Below are 17992 nucleotides of genomic sequence, written 5' to 3'. Positions count from 1 at the left end.
GTCCCAGTGCAGGAATGGGATCTGTGTGAGCGCTGGTGCCTGTGCAGGGAGAGATCCCAGCGGAAGCAGCGGCTCAGGTGTTAAGGACAAACACTGGAATATGATCAAGACTTTCTTAAGTTAAAAATGTGTGTGTGTCTTAACTGCAGAGCTTTCCCTGGAGGCGTTTGAAATTGCATGGCTAAGTTCCTGGGATGTAAATGAATGTTTTCTGCCTATCTGTGTGCAGATGATAACGTTATTTTTCTGGTGGTTATGTTTACCGTTATTTTCTTGAAGTCTGTTGTGTAGGCACACTTAACCAAATTGCCTGCTTCAAGAGTAATAAATGCCGTGATAAAACATTTCAGAACATCAAGAATTAGAACAAAACTTTAATGCAGCTTGTTAGTAGTAACTTAGTAGGTTTTTTTGTAGTAACTTAAATTTTCCAATGTTCTTTAATTCTAGTTATAAATGGGATTTAGAGATTAGTTTCTATCACTGTAACAAAAATCAAATATAGTATTTTCTACTCTGCAATTTTAGTTGGTTTTTTCGGGTGGCTATAGTTGTTCTTGCTGTATATCCAAGTGACAAGCAGGAATTTTTTTGTGACTTCATAAAAACAGTACACAGAAACCATTAAATGTATATAAACAAATAGAAAGATGCCACATTTCATTTAATTTTCCAAATCAGTTGTCACTGCAACACATTTTTCTGCCAGAAGAAAGCACCATTCCGTGTGTGCTGATCCGGATTCTGTGCAGGAGGCGACTGGAGGTTTTTCCTTCCTGCAGTTTATGCATTCTCTTCCTTTCTGGGTTTCTCCCATCTCAAGGCATTTCTTATAACGTAAGAAGGCTTGGTTCATAAGCGGACAGCGTGATGAGCACCTTTTAAATGTACCTTATTATCTTTTTAAACTTTGTGTTCTACCAGCGTAAAGCATTCAATATTTTCTCTCTTCCTTGTGGTGTCCTATTACTATTTTCACTTTGTGTTTTAGGTGTGTTTCAACTTCGTGCGTTGCCATTTCATTGTCTCCTCAGTAATACAGTTCATTTTCCAAAATTTTTATTAGACTGCCTTGAAATTTCGGGTGTAATTCTCTTTGGTATTCAAGTTTTATCATGTTGTGCAGCCACAAACATGGACTGTAAATGAAAGCAAGCATAATGTTAAGAATCTGTTGCTTAGAGCGGGGCTAATAAATTTATTACGCCTTGTTATTTCTTCTGTTAGGTAGCAAAGCAGTGACCATCTGTCCTCATAACCTCTGAATCTGTTCCAGTTACTATGTCTCTGGTTAAAGTTCAGTTGCCATGTGGATTTTGTACCCAATACGACAATTTTATTACTCAACATTGCTGTCTCCTTTTAACCAAATAACTGCAGACCTTTTTTTTCGGTTCAGTTCAGTTTCTTACTTATTTGTTTTACTACTTGCCCTTTCTCGTTGCCCCCCTACTTGTATTTATTTCAGCTTTCATTAACCCTTTGATGTGTGTCCCCAGTCCTCGTCCTTACAGACTTTGAGTAATTCCTGCTTTCCAGTTCTTTGTGGGGTATAGTTTCTGTTCTGAACTCTGGTCGGCACCTCCAGTCCCAGTTACAATCACGTGTACTGAGATGACAAGTAGATGTATGAAAAGCAGGCAGAAGGAATATAATGAGTTACAGTCTATATAATTACATATTTAGGAAAATTTAATGTATGTGCATCTATACCCATCTTTCTTTAGTGTATAATTTTTAATATGGTCTATTTAGAGTGTGAGACAGTGGTTCTTGTAAAGTTGATTGCAGCTCAAGACACGCTTGGCATTTACTATAAAAATATTCAGCAACTGTGTCTCATGTGCCTCAGTGACAAAAATCACTCTCCTTTCTTTTAATATTTTGATTGCTCCATACTTATCCATTTGTAAGCTTGGCTGCCTTTTCTCTAAAGGTTTAAGAATAAAGAAAACATACAGTAATATGCACTTCGTATGCAAAGACTAACCCTGACACTTTCAGCTCTGAAATTACATAGGTGATAATGGTGAAATCCGCATGTAACACTTAATTTGTGTGTAGTGACCTGTATTCTGCTGTAGTAATTACACTCAGTGCCTCGCAGTATCGTCTTTGTCCTTTGGTTAGGTAGGTAAAACGTAATCTTGTTAATGAACGGGGTGAGACAAGGAAAATGCTTTTGATTTGCATGTGGCATGCCTAGCAGCTAGCAAATTGCCTCCAATAATGTGCTTTATTAAACAAGTATAGCCTTGCAGAAAAATGATTAGGCCAATGAAATTTTAGAGCAATTTTTTTCCCTTCTGTTTCTAAATGTATTTCTTTATTGTTACAGATATTTCAAGACTTTCCTTGCCAGCAGGTAAGTTCTCTTCTTTCATTTATGTCTCGATGTCACAGCAGGCAGCTTTTAAGGGCTTGCTTGCAATATAGTCCTGCTTTTAGATAATCAGAATATCAGTTCTTATTGGCACTGTCATGGTACTCAGTCATGTGGAGATCTGAGGTCAAAACAAAACCTGTTGTACAGATGTTTTTACATTTAAATAGTGTATTTTGACAAGGGGAGGAGGGAACTGAGATATAAATATATGCAGTTGTTAAATATGCGGGTGATATAGTTAATGCTTACAACGACTCAGCACAGCGTGTGATACCGCTGTCAGAAGAACAGATTAGCAGCAGCCACAAATAGTATTAGTGGTGAATCAGAGGGACGACGTGCAAGGAAATGTGGCTTATGGGTAGTTCATGGGGGGAAGGAATGTCCCCAGGTGCTAATGGGGAAGGTGACAGAGACTTTCCCTTGTCTGGGGTCACAGCTGACTTGTGCTAGAGCTGGAAATATCCCTCTGCTCTGTTGGACCCTGGTTCTCTCCTAGCAGTGGTGTTTTAAAAATGAAAAAAAAACCCCACACCGAAACAACAACAAAAACCACAACCCACCAAAAAACCAGCCCCACCAAAAAAAACCCCAGACCCCCAAAGACTTGATTTTAAAAAATGGTATTTTTTGTTTATTGTTTGATACATTTGGTCTTTAATCAAGCGTTAAGCTTTATAAATTGACTCGTGCTGTGGGCTCAAGCTGTGCTGCAGAACTCAGAATGATGATGTCCTCTGTTCCCCAGCATTCTGTCTGTCCATTCACCGTTTGTAATGTGAGTTCTAGAATCATAACCCTAGTGTGCTTTTACTCCTGGTCGAGCAAATTTGGGATTAGGTGTTTGTTATCGGGCCTGCTGCATTTTGTCCTGAAGTTGCGTTGGTGATTTTGCCTATGTATCCATTCTTTTATTTCTTCTTACTGAGAAGTGCTTCATATCTATCCACGCAACACTTTTTGTACAAATTAATACCTAAAGTGTAACAATACTTGGTAAATATAAATCTGCTCTGGAGATAGTTGCTATTTCCCATTTGAATCAAACGGCAATTTCAGTTAAAAGCTTGATAGCTCATATATTGCAGTCTTTCCACAAGAACTTTAGAGTGTCTGTTCTGGAAAAAAAAAATTTGCTTGAAGCAGTGAAGAGAACTTTAAATGTGGAAAAAGTTGTGTGTTTTTTCTTTTAAGGATGGCATCTTAAAAATGATTTTAAGTGCTGAGAGCAGTTGTAAGGCAGGCAAGTATTTGTGGAGAATATTGAAAAAATGAATGCCTGGTGTTTAGGTCAGGCTGATGGGAAGATAAGGGGTGTTGTGTTTTGTTCTGCAGCTTTTGGGACAAGGATGTGTGATGAAACTTCTTCCGAATTTCTATCTGGGAGTTGAAGAGTTCAGCTGGTATTTTGAATCTGAGTCACAATGAGATTATTCTTTCCAATTTGGGTATGTGAGTGGGGGTGTCGTAATTATACTTTTTAGCTAGATTGTTGAAGGGCTGATAAGAGGATAAAAATTTACCCAGGATTTTGAAACGGTAACCTTCTTCCATGGTAAGGCAAGAGGTGTTTATAGAAGGTGGAAAAGCTATTATACACAACTGCTCGCCTGTAGCAGGGGTTTGACACTATCCAATGATAAATGAACTAATGAAACCTGTTAAAAACATGCTTAAAATATTGTCAAAAGAGAAGGGTGTGTCAAATAGAGTTCCACAGGGGTCTGACTTGTCCTGTGGTATTACAGTATTTTCATTAATGACCATGATGATGGATTTTATGTACCTATTCAATCTGACAGTAACGCCAATATGAAAAGAGTTTTGAGCACATTGGATGATGAGATTAAAATTCAGAAGAAATTTGACAACTTGGAGAAATAGCCAGGTTAAAAGATATGATGCATTTGAATAAAGATGAGGTTCTACATTCAGGTGGGCAGTTTTAATCATCAGAACTCGTCTTTGCAATGAAAAACACTATTTTCTTATTTCAAGTTTTGAAGAACTTTTCTCTCTTTTCTGGGCACCACTTTTAGTGATGAACAATAGATGTCACTAGAAATGCTCTCACTTTTGCCACCTGGTTTTAGTACTCTAAATTTGCATCATAATAGGGTGGGGGGGTTGCAGTGTTTGAAGACTTTGCAGTAGGGAGGAGACTACTTAAAATGGTCTTTATTGTAGTGTCTTATTTGAGGTTATATTACATGTAAATTCGTTAGAGTCAGTGATATACCAAGGTCATCCAGAACACTGCCTTTTTGCTTTTGATTCCATAGCAAAATCTTCATGTAAAGAAGGATTGTTTGTGTGCTGTTGCATGCATTAGTTGATTAGATCGTTAGTTAAATTATTACTCAGGAGAGGTATCCTACATTAATCTATATCACTGCTTTGAAGTCTATGAGTAACTTGGTTTTTTACTACCTTGTAATTGAGGCCATGGATATGAGCGTAGAGAATTTTTGGAATGTGAACCTGTAGGGGCTTGGAGGGCAACTTGCTAAAATATTATAATTTCGAAGCCAGATAGAGAACACAGTACATGCGTCTATACGTGAAGTTATCTTGGAACATGAGTGTGGTCGTGGTATGAATGGAGGAATGAAAGACTGGTTTCCTTTGGTAAATGCAGTTAAACTTTGGCTGTTCGCACTGTTGGGATTAAAAACAATTCCTCCTGGATTGTTGCCATCTGAATTTAAAACGGGTATAGCAGCTGTGTGACGTTGGGGACTTTTCTTTGGACTTGGTCTTTTGTTCTTGATTTTCTAGTGCAAATAAGTATTCATTACCAGAATCAAGAAATAGTAAGAAAGCAAAAGAACTATAGCAAAGACCTATACCAGATAGGTAGAGGAGAACAAAGACAAAGGAAATAAATGAGCATATACTAGGATTTTGGTTAAAAATGGAACAAAACATTCTCCTGGAATGGAATCTTAGGTACGGGCGTTTGTTCCTGCTGACTCTGTCCTTCAGAGAACATCTGAGTTCTGTAAAATCTTGCTGTCTCCTAGCATAAGGTAACAAAAAAAATATAGGAAATTAGTATTGTTTGTGTAGCATAATTCCAGATATGCAATATATTTGAAGTCTGTCTGATGTTTTTGTGTGCATTTTTTTGATGTATAGTATACAATCTAGCGCGCTATCCCCACACAGTCATTGTTATCTTGAAATATTAAACGGTTTTGGAACTATTTTTAGTTCCAAGTACTTATTTGGGACCAAAAAAAAAAAAAAAGTTGTTACACAATTTCAGCTCAACCTAAAGAAGTTGTTCTTTCTGAATTAAAACCATGTCCTCGATCAGTGTTTCGTTAGCGTGCACGGCCTTGCTGCTTACATAAAGCCCACTAGCGATCCCTTCAATTAAAGCAGATTCGTCTCCTGGCACCTTCCACAGGAGCACGCTGCCTCCAAACAACCTGCTGCTGCTTTTTTCTCTTACCCACCGGATACGAGGTGGGGTGTTTAATCCTGTGCCGGGTAATTAGATCTTCCTTATCCTAAATCTACACCTGCCTGTGTATGAATTTAAATATAGCAACTTGAAATGCAATGCAGCTTTTCAGACTAGAATTAAGAAAAAAACAACAACCAAACAATGCCATGGATACTTTCTAGGATGGAAAATTAAAAATCAGTTGAGGGATCGCCAGATGAAGTCGCAGTACCAAGAACTGACAGAATTGAGGATATGCAGAATTCTTAAAATAAATGTTCACGTGTATTACAAGGGGTAATAAATTATGCAGTGATTATTCACGCAGCTGAGAACAAACTCAACATGAGCAGAGAACTGTTGTTAATGTCCCTACTTAAAGGGAAAGAAAAAGTGACAAACTGTGTAGTCAAAAGTAAAAAAAAAAAAAAAAAAAAGTATAAAATAGTGGCTTTTTGATTTGTCACTTCGATTTTAAATAAGAACTAAATACAAGCTGCATTAAGACCGTAAACAGTTCCTTTCATGTCAGAATGCCTGACATGGTTCTTAAGGGATTACGCAAGGAAACCTGCGCTGTCTTTTCCACTAAAAGTAGCATTTTCAGTAATCCCTTTGAAAATCAGGATTGTTTTTCTTCTAGGAATCTTTGCAGATTTTATTAAGAATTCTGATTTTATCCAAGAGTAAATTTAATTACAGCCAAAACCATTAAAAGTATATGCATTTTTTTTATTTGCACTTAGATTATGAGGTACTCTTCCAAATAAAAAAGTACGGAACTGAAAACTTCTCAATTTATGAAACGTTCATACTGTCAAGTTAGAATAGCTGTCTGCATGCCCCTATGGTTCAGAAGATGTAAGAAGGCTTTTCTTCTTTTGATGCAGATATGCCTTATAGTTTTAATTCTTTTCACCACCAGTGAGGAATGTGCTATTTCTGGACTTCCAAATGCCGTATCGCAAAACTTCTGTTGCTACTGGATGAGATTATTGCTGACAAAACTTTAATGCCAGTTTGAGGAAGTTTCCCTTGCTATTTGTGTCTCAAACCTTCCTATTTTAAAATTTGAGTAGGTTTAATAATCTAATCCTCGATACCTCCTAAAATGCATTTCCCTGTTGTTACATACCTCTGATACTTGGAAAAACAATATATTTATCCTTTGCAAGCTATTGCTGTTGGTGTCTGGTTTTGGGTGGGGGTTTTTTGCGTTGGATTTTTTGTGTGTTTTATGCATATTTTGGCTGTGCTTTTGACACTGCCCTCTTCCCTGCACTCCCATCCATTTTTGATAGCTGATGTCCACGTGGGACAATAGCAATGGCATGGGTTGGTAAGAAAAAGGTAGCATTTTTAGCGATGAGCCTGATGTACGTAGTAGTGTTGTAGTAGTGTTATTCAAGTGAAGTACTTGATCTACATCTAAAGTAGAATATCGTCTGGACTCCACCACGGTTCCAGAAATGTGACGTTTCTCACGTTTCTGCAGGAGAAGCTGAAAGCTTTCTTGGCCTCAGGGAGTAGCTGTATGAATGCTGCTGGACTCTCAAGTGGAGGGTGCCGCTGGCTTTCCAGAGGTGGAGCTGGTGCACTCCTTTCTATGGGTACCTGACCCAGTGTCCCCGCTCCACCTCAATACAGCAACCCCTGCTGGAGTGAGACGTCCTGACAGTAGCAAAGAATGCAAAACCCACGCTCTGTTTTAGACTTACTGTGTGCAAGCAGTGAACTCATTTCCAGTCTGTGGTCGAGCATCAGCTGGAGACAGTTGCTTTTACTGGCTAGACTTGCTTAAGAAGTGTGCACCTGCTCAGTTACCGTGGGACACTGTGTGGTTACAAACTTCAAAAGAAATTTTTAAGGGTATTTGGTAAGGGCTTAGGAACTTATAGGATTTATTAGGAAATAAATATTAGGAAGATATCAGGAAGAAATTCTTTGCTCTGAGGGTGGTGAGACACTGGCACAGGCTGCCCAGAGAAGCTGTGGCTGCCCCATCCCTGGAGGTGTCCAAGGCCAGGCTGGATGGGGCTTGGAGCAGCCTGGTCTGGTGGGAGGTGTCCCTGCCCAGGGTAGGGGGGTTGGAACTAGATGCTCTTTAAGGTCCCTTCTAACCTAAACCATTCTATGATTTTTGTTGTTGTAGGGTGGTGGGGTTTTAGTTCAGAACGTTTTTTGTGATCAGCAAGGCAGGGGTGGGTATCTGCTAAGAGGACTGGAGAATCCATCTCTTTTCTCTTTCAGGAGAAAAAATAAATAATCCAGGAGCAGAGCCAGCCTTGCAAATGGAGGACCTGTAATTATTATAGCAATGAGCTATATATATTATATATAACTATATATATTATAGCAGTGAGCTGTAATCAAGGCGTCAGGATATTGTGAATGAGAGGCTCTGTTGCCTCTTTATAACACAACGCCTTCAGTGGCAGTCACAGAACCTATCTTGTTCTGGTGCAGAATTACTTAAGGAAAACACAAAACTTCGAAGAAATGAATAATTATGGTACAGAAACACGTGTTCTGTACTCTGTCCTGTGAGCAATATCCTGCTTACGCCCCTGATGCATTCACATTGTTTTTACAAGACTACTCCACGGAAAGCACAGTTTCAATTAATTTCTGTAACCCCTTCAACTCCTGCAGTTCTTTCAACTTAGCTGCATAATGCACTTAACAGCTTTCTGCGCGCGTTTCTGTTAAATCCACCCAGCACGTTGGAAATGTCCCGTCTTGTGGTGCCCTACTGCGGAAGACAACCTAAATGAGCAATAACTGACTGAGCCTTGAGCAAGTTTTTCAAGACCTCACCTCTTTTTGTTGATGTTGGTGGGTTTTTTTTGCTTGTTTTGTTTCTCCCTGTTGATAAAACATGACATTGGAAAGGAAGGTTTTCCCCATCCCTCCATTTCATCAAGAAGTTAATTCCTTTACAGTTAATTTTGATGAGACCTGACGCTTTCTTGGCTGAGCGCGTTGGAGATGCTTCCTCTAGTACCTGAGTACGTTAGTACCTAAGGTTTTTATCACAGCAACTATGAAGTAAAGGAAGGGCGGGGATGACCGTGTTACTGAAAGAAAGATTCTGAAAATCAAGTTGGATCTTGTGTAGCTGGTTTATATAAAACGTTAGTTGTTAGAGTGTGTTTTTTGTTCTGAGAGACCTGGGCTGGGAGCGGCTTGGGATCTTCTCCCAAAATACACATAAGCTTGTTTGAAGTGGAACATCACGGGCTACAGTGAACCAAGAGGAAAAACATTGCATGGCTGAACTTTTATCAACTACTTTGTTACAAGTTACGCCTAAAATGACCATAAATAAAAGATTATATGAGCTTTCCTTTAGTCTGTTTTTATATCCTTGACAGCTCTTAATATATAGCTCCGCTGCTCTGCTTGTGTAGTTAGCTAATAACTTTTTATTTTTGCAGGGTTTTTTTGCTCAGCAGAAGAGTAGAAAAAGGAAGTAGTAAGAAAAATTGTAGATACTGTACCTATGACTTTTACCTCCTTCTCTTCTTTTGTTTTCCGAAGGTGAAGAATACGTTTAAGAAAATACCCAAACAGCTTATGACGGCTGTGTTGTTTCCTGCAGGCCTTTCCCCTGTTGGGTGGGAGGTGGGGATCAATAATCTGAATGTGAAAAACTGCAGGAGTTATTTTGTCAGGCATAAAGCTGATGTTCTTCAGGTTTTCATATGGAAGGGTCACGCTTAAAAAAAGAAGTCTGTTCCTTGTAGCAACATTTTTCCTTGGGACTTTATTCTTATGTGGGGTCGACTAACAGAAGCAGTCTGTTAAATGCCTGTTGTTCCGTTGATGGGCTGGAATTAACGCTTCAGATGGATGTGAAACTGCTTAGAAATTCGTAAGAAATTGTTTAACTCTGGCACAAAGCTGTTTTGCAGATTATATCTTCATTCACTAATTATCCCTTTAAAATTGAAGTTTCTCGTTAGTCCCCATTCAGATTACTTGCTGGAATGGTTTCACATGGTTTGATTTTTATATATACATTTTTTTCACTGTGCTGTGTGATAACTCTTCCTGTGAAAGGCTTAAAATAGAGAATCACTGGAACTGTATTTCCAGGATTAATAGAATTTGTCTTTAGATTTGCATGCTTTTTTGATTCACTCTATAAAGACTGGCTGGGCCAGAGTGTGAGCACACACGGTTGCGGTGGGTTTTCTTATTCTGCAGACACTTCACAAAAAGCTCCAGCAAAGTGGTCCTGTGTTGTCGTGGAGCAAACTTCATGGACTCAAAGAGCAGATGAACTGATAATGAAATCTTAGAATGCAACTAAGGCTTTTAGTCTCCATAACACATTATTGATTAGAATTGAAATTGCTGCTGACTGTTCCCTGGTCAACTGTGCATCCTCCAAGAGGAGGAGTAAAAGATGTTACTGAAACTGGAGGCCTTATGATAGAGAAAGGTGGAGGAGCCAAGTGATCCAGTGACATGTTAGAGATAGTAATGATGATTTGGGTTCTGGCAACGTTAGTAACTGAATTATTGAAATTTTTGTATAGAACTTCTTAAAGAAGGGTTTTCAGTAGAAATTTGAAGGATGGTGGTCAGGCTTTGTTTAATGACCTGCATCCCTCAAAACTTGAGGAGGGGAAAGGAAGCCTTTCCTTCTACCCTAAGGCAGAATTGACTAGCCTTAAGTATTTCCTTGAAGATATTTAACCTATTAAGAACGCAGTTTCACAGGTCCTTCTGCAATTTAAAAATTCTTACTATGCTTTCATTTCAGGGTACTTGAACTTCTCTACCACCAGTTTAATTTTACTACAGTTTGTTCTCCATGTCTTGGTGGTAGGATAAGTCTTCCTCTGCATATGCATTCACTGATTTTATTTTTTTTTGTTCTCAGCCTGTTGTTCTCTTAAAAGCTTTAATACTATTTCTTGGTTGAAGTGCATCAAACGGGATTGTGGAGACCAGTACCACAGGCTTTTGGAAGCGGTGCTCAGCAGCTCTGTACCACACGTGAGATGAGCTCTTGGCCCTGTCAGATGCTCTTATGTGTCAACAATGTTGTTCCTGTGATGTTTGGTGATGTGGGTCATTCAGGCTGCTATCACAAAGGGCATTTTTTAATGTTCTGATTACCTCTGCAAGACATGTCTCTTCTCCTGATTTGAAAGAAGGACTGTGCCCAAAAAATCAGCTGTATCAGCTGGTCTTGTAGATTTTGGTCTTGCCTAGTTGAATTTTTATAGGAGTGTTCTTGAACATGTCTTCAGCTTCATCAAAACACCGCCTTAATCTGTCCTCAAGCTAATGGGTGAACCTTAGTACACTTAAAGTTTAGTTGAATTTGGAGCTAAAAAAGAGAGGTGGCATTTGCTCATAAATTTACGTATTATAAAAGGATATTTGCTGTCTTTGAGTGCTGGTTCATCTCGTTCCACAGCTGGTTGGCTAAACTAACTTGAGCTTTATTCGATTTTGGTGGTGAGCTCCTGAAGACTCTTTAAGGCTAAGCAACTTGGGCTTGTGTTTTCTGAGAACTTTGATATCACTCTGCAGGCATTTTCGTAGGTAAACATAACTTGTTCACCACAGCTCTGCTGACAACGAGCTGTTTTGTGTAATTGGAGGAACAGATGAGGCTATTTAAGGTGGTGGATTTTGCATCAAATGAAAGGGTTTTGTGTTATCTGAAGATGACCTTTGATTCCCCATAATGCAGCATAAAATGACTGCCTTAGGAACTGCTCCTTGAAAGTTTATTGCTGTTCTCATCAACCACTGATAGAGGTGAAAGCTCTTGTAAAGCGAGTGACCCTTCTTGGTATAAAATTGGGAGAAGGATTGATTACAGTGAATAGCAGTTGAATTTTCTGTAGTTTAGAGGCTAAGCTAGACCTGGACTGTACTAGAGGTTCTCCTAAACAAAGCATCAAACTCTGTATGTCGTAATTTCTTATGCGACAGTTTTGAATCCAAATTATGCTAATTGGAGAGGGAAAAGAGGGATTTGTGTCTATTTAACAATATTTTCTTGTTTTTTAAATACGTTAGTCTCTGCTTGATAGGCTAGGCACAGAATTTGCTTGGTTAATAGAGCAGCCTTAACATTTTTATTATAAACCTTTAAAAAGATGTTATGTAAAAATTCATTTTTAATTGTCTGTTTTCTTACCCTTGAAGGGTGTCAATGCTGGCTTGATTTGCTCTGTAACACTGGAACTTTAAAGTTAGATAGCTATTTGTCTTAGCCTATATGTGTTTGTTTATACATAGGGGATTTATGCCATGCTCATCCTTCACTAAGAAATACAATGTTAACTGTTCCACCAGTGTGTTTTTAAATATAAATGGAATAATACTGTGTTACTGTGAGCACATAGATTATTTTTTATTCAGTTTGTAATTGCAGTTAATGGTTTGGAAGTCTGAGGAATTGCTAATGTCATATTTGTGTTTTATGTAACGCTGGGAGTCTTTGAAAATTACGTATTTTCTTCCAGAGTGCAGCGATACATAAATCAGGTACAGCTCTCAGTTGTAAATGTCCTTTTAGCACAGAGTTTTTGGTAAGCTGTTGTTCTAACTTTGTATTTACCATTTGGTGAGGGAGCAGGACAGGGGAGACATGTCCAGACTGCACTGTTTTTGTTAAATTAATTGGACCCTCTGTGGCAGCAGAGTTTTCCTACTTGCTTTTGTGCTTTCAGGTAGATGAGAGAGAAAGCAGCCCAGATATGAGCAGACGCTTAAGAGACTTGCTGACCCATAAGCATCTTCATTTTCCTAGATCCCTCTCAGAAGATGTGACTGATTATTTCTACATTAGCCTTGAATTAATGAAGTGGGGTTTTAAGAAGCATCTGTAAGGTCAACTGATCCACTCATGGATCCCTTCCACGGAACAAAAGTAATCCTCGCAGAATGCATTTCCTTTAAACAGTATCAAAGGAGTGGGGTCCTCCCCCTTCGGATACCTTCGGCTAGTGGTCAGGCACTGGGACAGCCTGCCCAGGGAGGTGGTTGAGTCACCATCCCTAGAGGTGTTTAAGAAACGTCTAGATGTGGCACTTCAGGGCATGCTCTAGTGGCAGAGATTGTAGGTTGTTTGGTTGGACTCGATGATCTCAAAGGTCCTTTCCAACCATGAAGATTCTATGATTCTACCTTCTACTGTGTTTACCTCATAAATAGAAGGGTTTCCTCGTAAATAGAGGAAGCTTTGTAAGGTCAGGAAGGGTTCTGGTGACCATTCTGGATCGCTTTGTCTCACTCTTCCTCCTGTTACCCCTCCTCTTTCTCCCTATCTGAGGTTGAAGAGAAGCCGTGCAAACTGATAAGCACAGTCAGCCTGTCGCAGAGCAAACTTATCAGACTGAATTTTGCAGTAAAACAAGGATTAGGAGGTGTAGGGTTCACTTTTTCTCCTCTTAGTTTTCCATGTCTCCATGAAGCAGATGTTTGCTTTAAGCACTGGAATTGTGAAGGAACTTCTCAAAGATATCTTCAGGATAGCAACAGTTTTGTTGTTTGTTTGGGGTTTTTTTGTAAATAGCATAGAACATGAAGATGCAGAAGATTGGAATCGGTGCCCCAAGGAAGGAGTAATTTTAAACCATTCTCAGCTTTCATGGCACTGACTTTATACTTCTCTACAGTGAGCCTCCAAAAAGTAAATGGAGGGAAGTAGGAGAATATGAGCGAGTTAGTCCACCCACAGGAAAATGTGCTGCAACTTTCATGCCCGAAAATTAATACAAGCCATATGGCTTTAAAAAATGACTAGTCTTTATTTATGAAATAATAAAAACAAAGTTAACTTAGTGGTCCTTGTAACATCTGTTGTCTTAACAGCATGGGCTGGGAGGCTGCATGGGGTCTGCTCTGCTGCTCAGCATCACAGGACCCTTTGGGAAGGAGAGGTTTGGGAAGCTTCATTACCACTATGGTCCTCCTGCTTTCTCCCAACATCCTGCTCTCTTTCCCTTCCCCACCTTGCTGCTACCAATAGGTTGAGATTTGACAATAAAAGCAGTGAATTCTGTTAACTTGTACTTTAAAATGTAGTTCAGAGGATAGTAAGGCTGTGACCATGGCCCAGAAGGTGAGAAAGTGTTGCTTTAAAACTCTGCATGTTTCAGGAATACTGTACATGTATCCTACTAATAAAGCTCAGCAAATGGAGGAAAATGACAAGAAATTCAGTATTGGATTGAATTTATGCCAGAAGAATGTCTTAAGCAGAGATCCAAAGCAGTTTTTATTCTAGAATGAGTTTATGTTGGGATACTGGAGGCTTATTCTGGTGAGTTGAAGAGCTGTAGTGTGACTCTTGCAGTGCATTTTCTTTTCTTCCTGGCTATCGACTGCCCCAGGTTGAAGCGAGGAAGCGTGGCCTTCACTCTGTCCTACCCATTCAAATCTCAGGCATTCTCTGAGCAAGAAATCTTGAAGTGGGTATCACTAGAAGTTCAAAGTGAAGACGAAAATCCCAAATGCGAATTTTTCATTTGATTGGTGGCAACCTCACAGGAGAGCACTTAGCTCTACAGGCAATGAACGTGTCTAGTAGTTTGCTTTGCTTTTTTTGTGATTGATTGATTGATTCTCTAAGGTCTATTTCTTAAGCCCCTATTACCGTTTTTCCTTCAGGAGAAAAATGGCCTAATCTGATCCAGAGCATGGAATTAGAGTTTGTCCGTCTTGCAAAGAGTCAAATGAATTCATGGAGACAATGTTGCCTCTCAGTTGCACTGAATGATTTCTGACGGAGGACTGGGCTTGGATTTTGACACTCAAAGTAAAATGTCATTTGTCTTTTGGTTTTATCTGTCAGAACGTTCATAGTTAATAAGAAAGAACATCTCTGGTGGCAGTACCATTTTTCAGTAGTTCCTGTGAACAGAGGAGATGATGTTTGTTTGACTCTGGCTAAGGAGAAACTTAGGGCAGATAATCTTTTCCAGTCTTAATTATTACGCACATGAAACAATTATAGTAATTAAAAAAAAAACAAACAACAAACACCATAAGGAACAAGCTTGAGAGCATGAAGACGAATGGAGATTACAGTGCAGTGTCAATGTCTGGAGAGGATCTTTGCAGAATTCTGGATACAAACATGGAAAAGCAAATGAACTAGGATGCAGAAGATTCACATAAGCAATAAACATGCTTTAATTTTTAAAACAGTTGTCAGGCATGTTTAGCTTTATAGCCTGTTCTGCAGTTGTCTTAGTAAAAGCATTTGTGGCTTTACCAAAAAATCCTCTGCTTTTCCTGAGGGCAAACTTAGTTTGGGAGCTTTCATTTTTTTGTTAGCCAAGTGAATGCAATGAAGAAATGTTCTTCTTCCATCTCTTACATCAGTATGCAGGTCTTCTTAAAATAAATACACTAGTTCTTCAGCATCTAGTAACTACTAGAGGGATAAATAGTAGGCCGTGAAGTGGCTAAGACTATGAATTATCAAGTCCAAAATAATAATACTAACGATGATGTGATTGCTGTGCTCTAGGCTCTACCTCTTTGTTTTTGTCTCGAGCAAATGGGCTGCTCTCTTCTCTCTGTTGGAAGGAGATCTCTGTTGCTGGTATGTGCATCTGGTAGCCAAGATGTTGCAAAAGAGGAACTGAAAACCAAATCTTTATTCCGCTATAAAGTGCTGCTTTGATACAGATCTGTCTGCCTTCTTCACAAAGTTGCTGAATACCGAGTTTAGTTTGGTGAAACTCAGGCAAGTGTTCCCTGTTTGGCTCTGTCCTGTTCCCCTTGTCAGCAGTGCTCCAGCTTGCCAGCCAGTTTGATCAAAATTTGATGACTAGAGATATTAACTGATGTGAAAATAATTGGTTGAATAGCGGAGAGATCCTAATGATGCCGTTCATTGAGGGAGAAACCGTGGTTAGCTCTCTGCTGATGAGATATCCGAGACACCCACAGGAGCTCCGTCTCTAGATATCACCCAAGCTTTGCCAGTTCAGCTGAAAGGCGGTTTAGATCTTTACATTTGTTTGGATAAGCTTGAGTGGAAAAAATTATACAATCTTTTATGTGCCTCCCAGTCATATAAAACCGTTGTTTAACCCTTTATTCCACAAGGCTTTGGGATTTTTGCAGTCGACTTCACTAGGAGACAGGATCAGCCCTGCAGGCAAATTTAAAACAAAAATTAAATGCCTTGATGCAATTCAAAAGCTTCTGACTCTCCCCCCCTTGCATTCAAAAACTGACGCTGATGTTCAGTAGACTTTAAAACCAGGCTGCAATTGAGAAAGCAAAATCATAGTCACAGTAGAGAAGTCTTGACTTGAATTTTCTTGGAGGCAAAATGCCAATTCTTAGCTGAGGACCTTGCCCTGCCTGTTGTTTTTGGGGGAGTCTGAGGTTTTTCTGGTTAGAATGTGTATTTTCAGGAAATGGCCAGTGCTTCTACGTGTTCTTAGTATCAACTGATGCGTTCATTTTCTAAAAAATAAATATTATTTTAGTATTTTCTGTTGGCATCATTGCTTCCAGAGTGAGTACTGAGCAGATGCTATCAGTGTAATCCAGCAGATGCATCGCGCACAACAAGAACCAACACTCCCGTTCCACGCTCCTAATTTCTGACAGATGTTCCTTACCTCGGTAAATGTTATAATCTGATTGGCATCACTTAAAACAGATTATTTTACATAAATGGTACTCGGATACCTACTTGATGAACAGTATTTATAAAATGTTGCAAATACTCGGTACTAAGTATACCAGAGACATATTTAACATGTCTTTTTAAATTTTTTCTTCCCCCCGCCCCCCCCCCCACACACACTTTGTGCCTGGTCTTCTGCTCTATCCCTGCCTTGTCCCCCCACAACTGAAAGTTTGGGGTTTCTGACTTTCTCCAGAGCACAGATTTTTTGCTCTTGGCATTTTTATGCAGGAAAACTGATCGTGTTATTTGAAAGAAGAGAAAGAGCATGTGTCCGTGGGTTACTTTTTACATTAACAAATAAAAATTAAGTAATTCTATTTTTTTTTCTAAATTTTAGCATCAAGGAAGTACTTATTTTGAAAAATCTATACTCATGAGTGTCTAAAATGGAATAAAAAATCTCCCATGCTATGTAGTACTTTGTTTTCGCCTTCATTTTGTAGCCTAATATTACAAGAAGAAGGTCTGGCCTTGAGGAGAATGATTAGAATACTCGTGTCATCAATAAGGAGAACTGTAACGAGCAGACGCTATCTCTTGACACTTGGATTGATAATCTGTAGTAGTTTCATTTGTTAAAAGTATAAAGAAAAATGCCAGTCCACACATTCTGTTTATTAAAATTCTCCTTGGTAGTGCACTTACCAGTTGCTATTTAAAGGGGTTTGTTTTCATGAATAAAATTTAATTTAGGCTCTACCTTTTTTTACCTCTTGAATTTTTTTTTTAGCTAGTTTTCTGTGAAACACTTTATTTCTATATTTGACCTAAAGCACAGACCAAACCGACTTAGGGAAAACTAAAGAAGCATCTGGAGCTTTCTGTTTTGTGAGGAAACGGGACTGACTCGCTCAAGGTCATCGCGGGAGCCCGGGGCTGGATGTGTAAAAGCAGCTTTTCACCCTGCGAGATGCAGCTTGGCCCAAAAATGCACCTATCCTGCATCTGGGCATCGTCTGTAGACACACAGTTTGTGCTCTAAATATTACTATAACATGTTTTGCTTTATTATCGGAGGTAAATATAATCAACCTTGCTGCTGGAAGTATTCGGCTGGCACTTGGGAGCTTTGAAAACTTTCGGGTGGGGGGGAGGAAGGCACCCAGGCACGTCTTCAGTTCCCTTTGCCTTTCTTCAGCCCCAGAAAGAGCTTTGTGCCTGAGCAGTGATGCAGAACATCTGATGGGCCTGCTTCTGGCCTAATCTCTCTCTCTCTCTTCCCCCCCCCCCCCCCCCTTCGTGAATATTTTTTTCTCCTTTGAATACAGAAGAAAGCAGTGCTTTAAAAAAAAAAAAAAGCAGCAACTGTATTTAAACTGTATTTATCAAGAGTTTTGCCATACAGCACTGTGGTTCTGCGTTGCCAGTGCATTGAGAAGCGAAGCTGGCAGAATTATCGTCAAGAATGGTAATTAAACATATGCTGTAGACGAGTGCGTGCTGCTACAAGTAGGCAGATAGGTTAAGT

General features: G+C 39.3%; 1 protein-coding gene across 3 annotated transcripts in view; it reads left to right on the top strand.

Moving 5' to 3' along the window:
• The window catches only part of PTK2 (protein tyrosine kinase 2), a 222768-nt gene that overhangs the window by 41047 nt on the left and 163729 nt on the right, over window positions 1-17992 (top strand). For 2 of the 3 annotated variants that reach the window (XM_063327605.1, XM_063327606.1), the window contains exon 3: window positions 2339-2365. The exons of the other annotated variant lie outside the window; for it this stretch is intronic. The gene's annotated coding sequence lies outside the window, so the exon portion shown is untranslated. The remainder of the gene's footprint in view (window positions 1-2338; window positions 2366-17992) is intronic. 3 annotated transcript variants of the gene reach the window in all.

Source organism: Chroicocephalus ridibundus, chromosome 2 (assembly GCF_963924245.1).
Source record: "Chroicocephalus ridibundus chromosome 2, bChrRid1.1, whole genome shotgun sequence".
Classification (NCBI taxonomy): domain Eukaryota; kingdom Metazoa; phylum Chordata; class Aves; order Charadriiformes; family Laridae; genus Chroicocephalus; species Chroicocephalus ridibundus.
This window is presented reverse-complemented; position numbering and strand designations above follow the sequence as displayed.